We start from the raw sequence: 10,128 nt of genomic DNA, 5'->3' as shown, positions 1-10,128 counted from the left end.
ATTCCATCAGTTGCCCTAGTTGAAAAATTACTAGGAAGACTATGCATATGACTTTGAAGTTAGGAGAAGGGATTGGTCGAGAATGACTTTGAAATAAATAGTCCATTATAAAATTGAACGGGATATCAATGGCATCGTTGATGATGGGTTTGATATAATATATGTTTCTCATGTACAGGCACAACCCTTGGATCCTATAATTGACTAGGCTCAACCTGAGGAAGAAGATCTGGATAGTAGAACTATAGCAATGACCTAAGAAGGACTCAAGTTTGGATAGCCAAGAAGAAGGGCAATGTCTCTAAGACTACCCAAAAGAAGACAAAGAAATAAACAAAGCAGAGTAGCACTGGAAATGTAAATCCTTCTCCTACAACCCTGCCTACACAAACAATACCCCTAGTCAATCTAGGAGGAAGCAAAGATGGAGAGCCACCAAAGAAGTATCAGAATCCCAAGAAAATTTGTGTAGATGGCTCTGCACTTGATACTGGAATACGAGAACCAGAGAAAGAGAAATGGGAATAAGATAAGGAAGAGGAAGGAAAGGAGATAGAAGAGCCCAAGAAGGATAAGTGCAAAGGGAAGGAGCCAACTCAAGATGTGGTGTAGGATGGTAATAATAGTGGTCCCCAATTAAGAGAACCCTCTTCCTCGGCCTTGACACCATGCAAAGTGCCACCAAGACCTTGTCTTCCCCCACATGGCTTGAAGTATCATTGTCTAATAAAAGAAAGATTGAAGCCATTGGACAACCACCTAGGGACATTATTTCATAGATATTGCAATCCACCCGTCCCTAGAAGTAAGAAGCTCAAAACTACCTCACGCTTAGTTGAGGATGAAAATTTTAATCATCTTTTCTTGAAAATTGCCCACCCAACATCTCAGAAAGACCCAAGGTAAGCCACTACGACAAATTTTAGTTTTACTTGCATTTATATGGGGTCTCCTAATAGGGACATATATTTGAATAACTTCTTAGAGGTTACAACCACTACGGTGATGGAGAGAGTTGAGAAAGACAAGATGAATAAGGAGGGTTTAAAGGCTATGGTTGAGGTATTATTTGAATGCCTAAGATATTTATTGAGTCCATAAGTATCACAAGCCCCCAACTCTTTAGAGACTATATTGGATTCAAATTTAGATGTAAATTAGTGATGAAATTGCAAACAGAGTCATTTTGGCCGGATTGCACAAGAGTGGATCAAAAAGATGAAGGTTAAAGGCCCCCCATTTATTAACAATTTGAGTAGATCATACAATGAATTAGTGTTGGCAAGAAAAAATGTAGCCACAAAAATAAGTAATTCTAAAATGGAGGAGTCCTCACATTTGTAGGCCATAAAGGAACTTCAAAAAATTATTGAAATGGGCATCGACACAGCTATGACCGAGAACATAATTCCTTCCAAGGATACTATATGTGGCACATGGATCCAAAGTTAGAATGGAAATGTAACTTTTTGTAGCAGAACATTAGAGAATAGAGTAAATTGCTCCGTGAAGCCAATAAAATGATCACTTAGGTGATACAAGAATTTGCAGATATCGGTTACCAGTTAAGAAGGAAGGACAACTTTGGTTATACTTGTTAGCATCAGTTTTGCATGATCCTCTCTCTCTCCATGAATGATGGATCACTTTTAATCTGCTCTTTGTCCTCTCCGAGAATAATGGATCTGTCTTCCATGCAAACTGCAGATAATAAGCTAACTAATTCAATTAGTTGTTATCTCTGTCTCTTTCACCGTTGATTTCATATTTCATGTGGTGAATATTATTTGTATAAATCTGCATTTAACAGATTGTAAATTACACAATGAATTAATAGAGTTTATTTTCCTTTGTTCTTTATTCTGATTTCTCTTGCAAGTGATCTGTATTTTGCTATGCAAAAAATTCTACATGCTATCAGAGCATAGGTGCTAGAAAGGAAAAATAAATATTTGTTTGTTGCAGCTATTGAAGATCAAAGTTGAAAAATGGAGTTCTCAGCTTCTGCTATTCTCACACCATACAACTATTTTGATTGGAAGCCAAAGATTCTGCTTTAGCTCAGAAGTAGAGGCCTCTATCGGATAGTTATGAATATAGAGGTTGAACCCAATCCAGTAGTTGAAAAGTCTAAATATTTCAATAGGATGGATGAGGCCTTCGGTCTATTATGCTTATCCATGTCTTCAGAATTCTTGTTTCATGTTGAAGATTGCAAAAATACAAATGAGGTTTGGACTAAGCTGAAGACTCTTTTCGGGAAGCAAAATGAGATGCAGGGTCACATTCTAGAAAACGAGCTTAGCTCATTAGATCTGAGAAGTTTTGAAAATATTCAAGACTTTTTCACAAGGTTCAAGGCCTTATTACTCCAGCTAAAAGAATGTGGAATTGACAAATCTAAGGAAGAAAACAAATTAATTCTTGCTATTTTGTCAAAATTGGGTCCAAATTATGTTGTATTTGTCTCTTCTTTTCACACTATTAGGCTTACAACGGGAGCAAGTTAGAAGATGCCCACTCTCGATGCTTTCATTGAGTGTCTCATACATGAGGAGGATAAGCTCATAAAGATGGGTACTTTAAAAGATTCTAAAGCTCATGCACTTGTTGTGCATACAAGTGAGAAGAACAATTCACAATCCAAGACTCAATCCAAGATAGAGAAGAAGTCTGGTGAGCCTTGCAGTTTTTGTGGAAAGGTGGGACATGAAATCAATAGGTGTTGGAAGAGACTTGAAGCTTTAGAAGAGGCCATGCAGCAGCATCACATTTCAGCCACTCAGCCTTCTTCATCACAGATAGGTCAAGGTCAAAGTCATGCTCTTTTTGCATGGGCCTTGACTTCATCTTCATCTTCTCCTTTGTGACACATCATTTCAGTGGACCTATCTTGTTTCTCCTTTGTCATATTATGAGGGAGATTTTATACTGTTAGTGCTAATGCTTCTTGGTTTTGTTTCAAGTTTGACCAGTTCACTGTTGGCACCTGCATTTTTGACTGGCAGCTTCTTCTTGCATGGTTGAGTAGTGTCATTGGGGTCACTCATGCAGATTCATGTGCCACGTGCATCTTCAAATGTTAGATGTTTTGCCTTTGTTTGCCATCTGGTTATTGTTCGAGTAGTGTCATTGAGAGCACTCATGCAAATTCTTGATCTTTGTCATCATCTTGGCTTTTGAGGAAGTTCTACATTCAGTACTATGGCAGTCATCATTCGACAGTTGTCCACACTTTTCTTGTATCTCAAAGGATGTTCTTTTGCACTTCATATAGTTGCATCTCTGTAATTTTGAGGGAGGGTTTTGTTCCCACTGGGTTTTGCCTCTTTCCTCTTTTCTTTCTTCTTTTATATCTCCTTAGTTAGACTTAAGGGGGGGTGTTAGCGTCAATTTTGCATGATCCTCTCTTTCTCTGTGAATGATGGATCGCTTTTAGTCTTCTCTATGTCCTCTCCAAGAATAATGGATCTGTCTTCCATGCAAATTGCAGATAATAAGCTAACTAATTCAATTAGTTGTTATCTATGTCTCTTTCACCGCTGATTTCATATTTCATGTGGTGGATATTATTTGTATAAATCTGCATTTAATAGATTGTAAATTACACAATTAATTAATAGAGTTTATTTTCCTCTGTTCTTTATTCTGATTTCTCTTGCAAGTGATCTGTATTCTGCTATGCAGAAAATTCTACAATGCTACAACCGATGAATTGAAAGCAAAATTTAAGAAAAATATAGACACATTGGTTGATCCAAAGGCTTTCAATGAAGAGAAACATGCCAAATTGGCAAGAATTGTTGCATCCTTAATTTGGCGCGCTAATCATTATAGGACTTTCATTACTAAAGTTGAAGACATCAAGAAAGGAAGAGCTCTATGGGTATTGTGGACCGACAATGTGATCATTCTAAATGATCAAGGAATCCCAGGGTTTCTCAAGGCATTGCAAGATTATGAGAATTGATAGGCAAAACAATAGACTACATAGCAAGAATGCACAACCACCAGATGAATAGAACTGTTTTCTTATTTTAGTGCGGCCACTTGTCTTGTCTATTGTTATTATTTCAAAACTTAATTATGTTTTAAAATGATTATTTTTAAAGAACCGATTTCTTTAAAGACTTGTGGATGTGTTATTTTTGAAGCTTTAAATATGTTGGAAATGGATATTGAAAGGGATCAAAAAATTTTGGGTCCCCCTTATGCTTAGACATATGAGTGAGATTCGATCCAATTGTGAATGATCAATAGATGTTGTTGAATATCTGAAATTTCTATCTCTTTGTGCACTTGATATTGAAAGAAGTTTATGGTGATTGTTATAAATATGTGAGTTTATGTAGCTTGAATGTTGTGTTTTGTGAAACGTGATATTCACATGAGTTATCTTTCTTTTCTTTCAAAATATAGTAAAATCAGAAGTAATTATTTTCTTTACCAATAACCATACTTCAATCTTTGAGTTGATCTTGATGCTAAATGATCTATGAGTTATAAGTTATTGTTGTATGCTATTTTCTTTTAAATTCTTGTCATCCCATTTATTTCATAGTGATGACCAAGTGTTAGAAGCCTTTCCAACTTTATGGTGAAAAGTATACTCAATTTTCTATTTATATATGTCAAAAAATCAAAAAAAAAAAAAATTCAATAAAAGTGGATTATTCCACTAAACTTTTTTATTAATATTTTTAATTTTTTACACAGGATTCAAAGAGCATACCAGAGGAAAGAGCCCTAGGAAGAAAACCTCTGGTCACAGTTCATAAAATAAACCTATAGTATCTAACGGATCAATTTATACACCTTGCCCAAAACCACATACAAAATGTGGTCACATAATATCAGTTTTGCATAGAGCCCATATGACAATTTGCCAAAAAAACCCATCGGATAATTTTCAAATGTAGACTCCATAGCTGCTATCAATGGAAGAAGACAAAATTTTCCAAAGTCCTGTGCCAAATCCCATGAGCCAAAAACCTTCCTGCCAAAAAAGAAAGTATCAAAAAACCTTTGGAAAAAGACTATTATATCAAATACCATGACCTCGAACTCTTCTCCAGACAATGAACATGAATACTTGAAATGAAAGGGGAAAGCGTGAATAATTATCATCATAAATTTTTACATCGACGTTACTCAAGAAAATCATATGACTATTGTTGCAAACCTTCCCATACCCTAGAAGGAATTTCCTCAAAACCCACCTCTCACTGATTAGCATTGCTATCAATGGCTAAATTTGCCAAATAATCTGCAATCTTATTAACTTCTCTGTAACAATGGGATACCAAGAAAGATTCAAACAATTCTAATTTTTGTAAAATGGGATCAAGTATATACAGCAAATTCCAACAATTTGATTTCTTTTTCATAACACATTGAATAATCACCATAGAATAACCTTCAATTATTAAGTCCTTAATTCCCAAAGAGATTGCCATATCCAATCCAAAAGACAAAGCATGAAATTCCGCATAATTGTTAGTTTTAAAACCAATAGCATGACACTTAGCTTGAATAAAATTTGCATTGTGATCATAAATTACCATGCCTACCCCAGCCGGCCCAGGGTTACCACGAGAGTCCCCATCAAAATTCAGTTTAAAGTGCCCCTACGGAGGAGGTTTCCATCTAGTAGAGCATCTCTTACCTATTGCATCATTCTTTTTTAAAATTGAACCATGAGAGGGTAAAACTGACAGCAACTTCCAAACTCTAGAAACTCTACTATCCCCGTGCGAAAAAGAAGTAAGATTTTCCAAATTCTTATAAATAAATGACAAAGCAACCTCAGAGATTAAAGACTCAATTTTTACTAGAACCTCAGACACGGGAGACCTTGTTTTTTTAAATATCCTGTTGTTTCTCTCTAGCCAAACATTCCAAATCACAATAGATGGAGATATGATCCAAAGGCATGAATAAAAAGATGAGGCAAACATAAAGGGCCAAGATCTAAAATGGGAAATGAGATCCTTACCAATAACAAAGGATATATTTAACTTCTCAAACAACCACTACCAACATTCATAAGCATAATCACAATGTAGGAACAGGTGTGAAGAAGATTCCAAATTTTTGTTACAAAGGACACAAGGGAAAACAATAGTAATACCAAGCCTGTCTAGTCTCATACTTGTAAGGACTCTATCCTGAACTGCCAACCAAGCAAAGGCTCCAGCTTTGGGAAGACAGGCTGAATGCCAAAACAACTTATAAGGCCAAGAAAACAAATCTTTAGCAACCATAAGAGAGTTGTAACCATCTTTAACAGTGTACTTACCAGAAATATTATTTGTACAAATAAGTTCATCCTCAGAATCAGAAAGATATACAATTCTATCCCCCAAAATCTTTTTAAAATCTAATTTCATGCTTTGATCAACATCTAAGAAATCAATCAACTTCCATCTAGCTAGCTTAAGGGGTCCACTAGTCACAATTTCAAAATAATCTGCTATAAAAACACCCCAAAGGGAGGAAAGAACAATGATCAGAGGAGACCAATCCCTAATATTCACCAAAGGTGTGTGTCCATTCCATACTTCATCCCAAAATCTAACCTTTCTACCATTATGAACAATCCATGAGAGATGAGGCAAAATAACTAATCTACATTTACAAAGGAAATTCCAAATAGTAGAACCCGAAGGCAAATTTGAGACTTTAAAAATGTACTCTCTCGGTCCATTATTTAAGTATTTGGTAAACATAATCTGTGCCCATAAGGAGCTAGGCTTGTCATATAATTTCCAAACCAACTTAGCACCTAAGGCTAAATTCTGATTCTCTAGACTTTGAATTCCTGTTCCCCCAAGTTCCTTAGGCAAACACACCTTATCCCATGCAACTAAAGGGAGTTTCTTCTTGCCATCTTTATTATTGTTCCAAAGAAAATCTCTACGATTATCCTGTAAACTAACAATGGTTGCTTTTGGAGACTTCAAAACAGACATGAGATATATGGGAACAACATTCAAAACAGACTTGATGAGAATGATTTTACATGCCAAAGTTAACCATCTAAGATTCCATGAGAGAATTCTTTTAGAAATGACCGAAATAATCTTATCCCAAAAACCAATCTTATCCCGTTTAACAAAGAAAGAAATCCCAAGGTAAGTACGTGGAAGATTTCCAGTCTCAAATCCCCAAAAGGATTGCAACCTATGTTGAACCAGTTGTGATGTATTAAGGAAAAAAATCTTTGATTTATCACCATTCACTTTCTGACCAGAAAACGATGTATAATTTTGTATTATTCCTTTAATCACTTTTGCCTCAACTAACGAAGCATGTCCAAATAATAGAGTATCATCTGCAAAGAGACAATGAGAAATACTTTGGGGAATATTCTGAATCCTTATACCTTTCCAAAGCCCCCCACTTTAGCAGCCCTAATAGCCCAACTAAAGGTTTCAGCTGGGAGAATAAACAAAAAGGGAGAAAGGGGATCTCCCTATCTCAAACCCCTAGAGGAAGTGAAAAAACCACAAGGAGAACCATTAATTAAAACCGAGAATCTTGCAGAAGAAATACATGCACGAATCCATTTGACCCAGGCCTTGGAAAAACCTAACTTCTCAAGAACAACACATAAAGCCCCCCACTCTACTCTATCATAAGCCTTCATCATGTCTAGTTTAAGTATCATGGCCGGGGTTCTTTGGGTGGAAATAGAATGCAGCACCTCATGTGCTACAATTGCACCCTCTGTCATCTCCCTTCCGGGAACAAAACCACCTTGCTCCAATGAAATGATCCTAGGTAGAATTTTTGCCAACCTAAAGGAAATTGCCTTCGTAAACATCTTATACAAAGTGTTACATAAAGCAATGGGGCAGAAGTCAGCAAAAGTCTTAGTATCCTCTTTTTTAGGAATAATTGCAATCATTGTAGTATTAAGTTCTTTTAAAATGGACCTATTTCTCCTAGATTCCTCAAGAGCCAATAAAATATCATTTCCCACAAAATCCCAACATTTTTGAAAAAATAAAGGAGTAAAACCATCTGGTCCCGGGGCTTTATTCGGATTCATGGCACATACAACACTCTTAACTTCTTCTAAGGAAAAGGGAGACATCAACGTCTTATTGTCTTCCAAAGATACTAAAGGAGGAATATTAGATATAATATCATTGTTGATATTTCCATTTTCCAAAGATAATAATGACTTAAAAAACCTAACTGCCTCTGAAGCAATGTCCTCTGGCTCTGTCAATAAATTCCCATTCTGACACTGAATACAAGATATCCTATTCTTACATCTTTTAATCTTAGTTGAAGAATGAAAAAATTTTGTGTTCCTGTCACCATCTGAAAGCCATAACTCTCTAGATTTCTGTCTCCAATAGATTTCCTCTCTAGCTAACACCTCCTCAAGTTGTAATTTTAGTGACTTCAATTCATCAAAAACTTGTGGCACCATACCATGTGGAAGAACATGAGTATTAAAACACTCAATCGTATCTTGAATCCTTTGTTTCTCCTGAAAAATATTCTTAAAATGCGAGATATTCCATTCCCTAATATTCAATTTCAAATAACTTAACTTCTTAGCAATCTGAAACATACGGGACCCAGAACAAAAAGGAGCAGAATTCCACCATTTCATAAGCAGAGGCAAAAAGGAAGAATCCCTAAACCACATGGGCTCAAATTTAAATGGAGACTTAAAAGAAGCCTTATCCTCAATAACTGAAAGGGAAATTGGAAAATGATCAGAACCTGAGACCGGTAGGATAGAGGAAAAGAATTCAAAATCTAAATCAATCCAATTCTCAGATAACAAAAACTGATCTAATCTCTCAGCAATCTGAGAAAAATCACTTCTCATGTTTGTCCATGTGAAAACCCCATTCTGAGACTTACAATAAAAAAGGCTCATATCAGAAATGAAATCCCCAAAGTCATCCATAATCCTTTTATTAGGGAAAACACCTCCTCTTTTCTCATCTAAATCAGTGATAGCATTAAAATCACCCCCGAAGATAATAAAGGAACCATGTTTTAAGGGAGAAGAAATCCTCTTTAATTCACCCCATAACTTACTCTTCCCTTGAATTCTTGATGGAGCATAAATGTTAAAAAGTCAGAATTTAACCTTTGAAATCTTGCTTATAACTAAAGCCAACATCCAATTTGTAGCAGATGCCACTAACTGTACCTCAATATTATAATTATTCCAAAGCAGTGCCAAACCTCTTGAAGCACCACAAGCCGGAGAAGAAAGAAAATTCCACCTTCTCCAAGATGAAAAAACCAAATCAGCAGACTCCTTTGACAACTTTGTTTCTTGTAACATAAAAATATCACACTTAATTAAGTCCATTTGGGACTTAATTAAGCGTCTCTTGTTAGGGGCATTTAAGCCCCTAACATTCCAAGAAATAATTCTCATTGTCCTCGAGGGGAGGCCAAAGCTCCCCTCTTCCCATTAATTAGAGAATTTTTGCTTTCCCCAAAGCAACCTTACAAATTACATTTCACAGCCCTTGATCTTGTCATAGGTGGACTAGTCACGAATCTTTTACTCCTCTTTCTTTTTACACTTACAGGAGTTAGGCATGTTTTCTTAGGCCTACCAAGAGAGACGGAATGCCTCCCTTGCCCACCAGCAGGAGAAAGGGACAAAGTCTCTTGAATTCCAGCATCAATTTCCATTTGAGTCTTAAGATTATTTGGAGGCTTACCTCTCCTAGGAGAAACCATCGATGGTGAAAAAACTGGAGTTGTTTGGACAATTGGTAAACTCTTGCATGACTTTGGAGAAGCCAGGATAAATGGATTATCTTCAAAACCCAACTCTGTTGTAGCCAAAACCGCAAAAGGATTATCAGATGCAGAAATTGGAAGGGTCGAGTTTATACCCCCCAAATCATTCTCAATTGAACAAACAGCTCTATGGGTAATACCCTCATCTATTTGATGTGCATGATTGTTAAAAATATCATGTACTTGCTGAACTAGATTCTCATCTGGCATAATAACAGGGACAACCTCTGACGGATTACTATTCCCTAAGGAAGATTCATTAGCCATATTAATTTCAACATTCAGAGGGGAATTATTAGACACCAAATTCTTAATTTCCTGAATTAAAGAAGCATCATT

This window comes from Cryptomeria japonica, chromosome 9 (assembly GCF_030272615.1).
Source record: "Cryptomeria japonica chromosome 9, Sugi_1.0, whole genome shotgun sequence".
In the NCBI taxonomy this organism is placed as follows: domain Eukaryota; kingdom Viridiplantae; phylum Streptophyta; class Pinopsida; order Cupressales; family Cupressaceae; genus Cryptomeria; species Cryptomeria japonica.
This window is presented reverse-complemented; position numbering follows the sequence as displayed.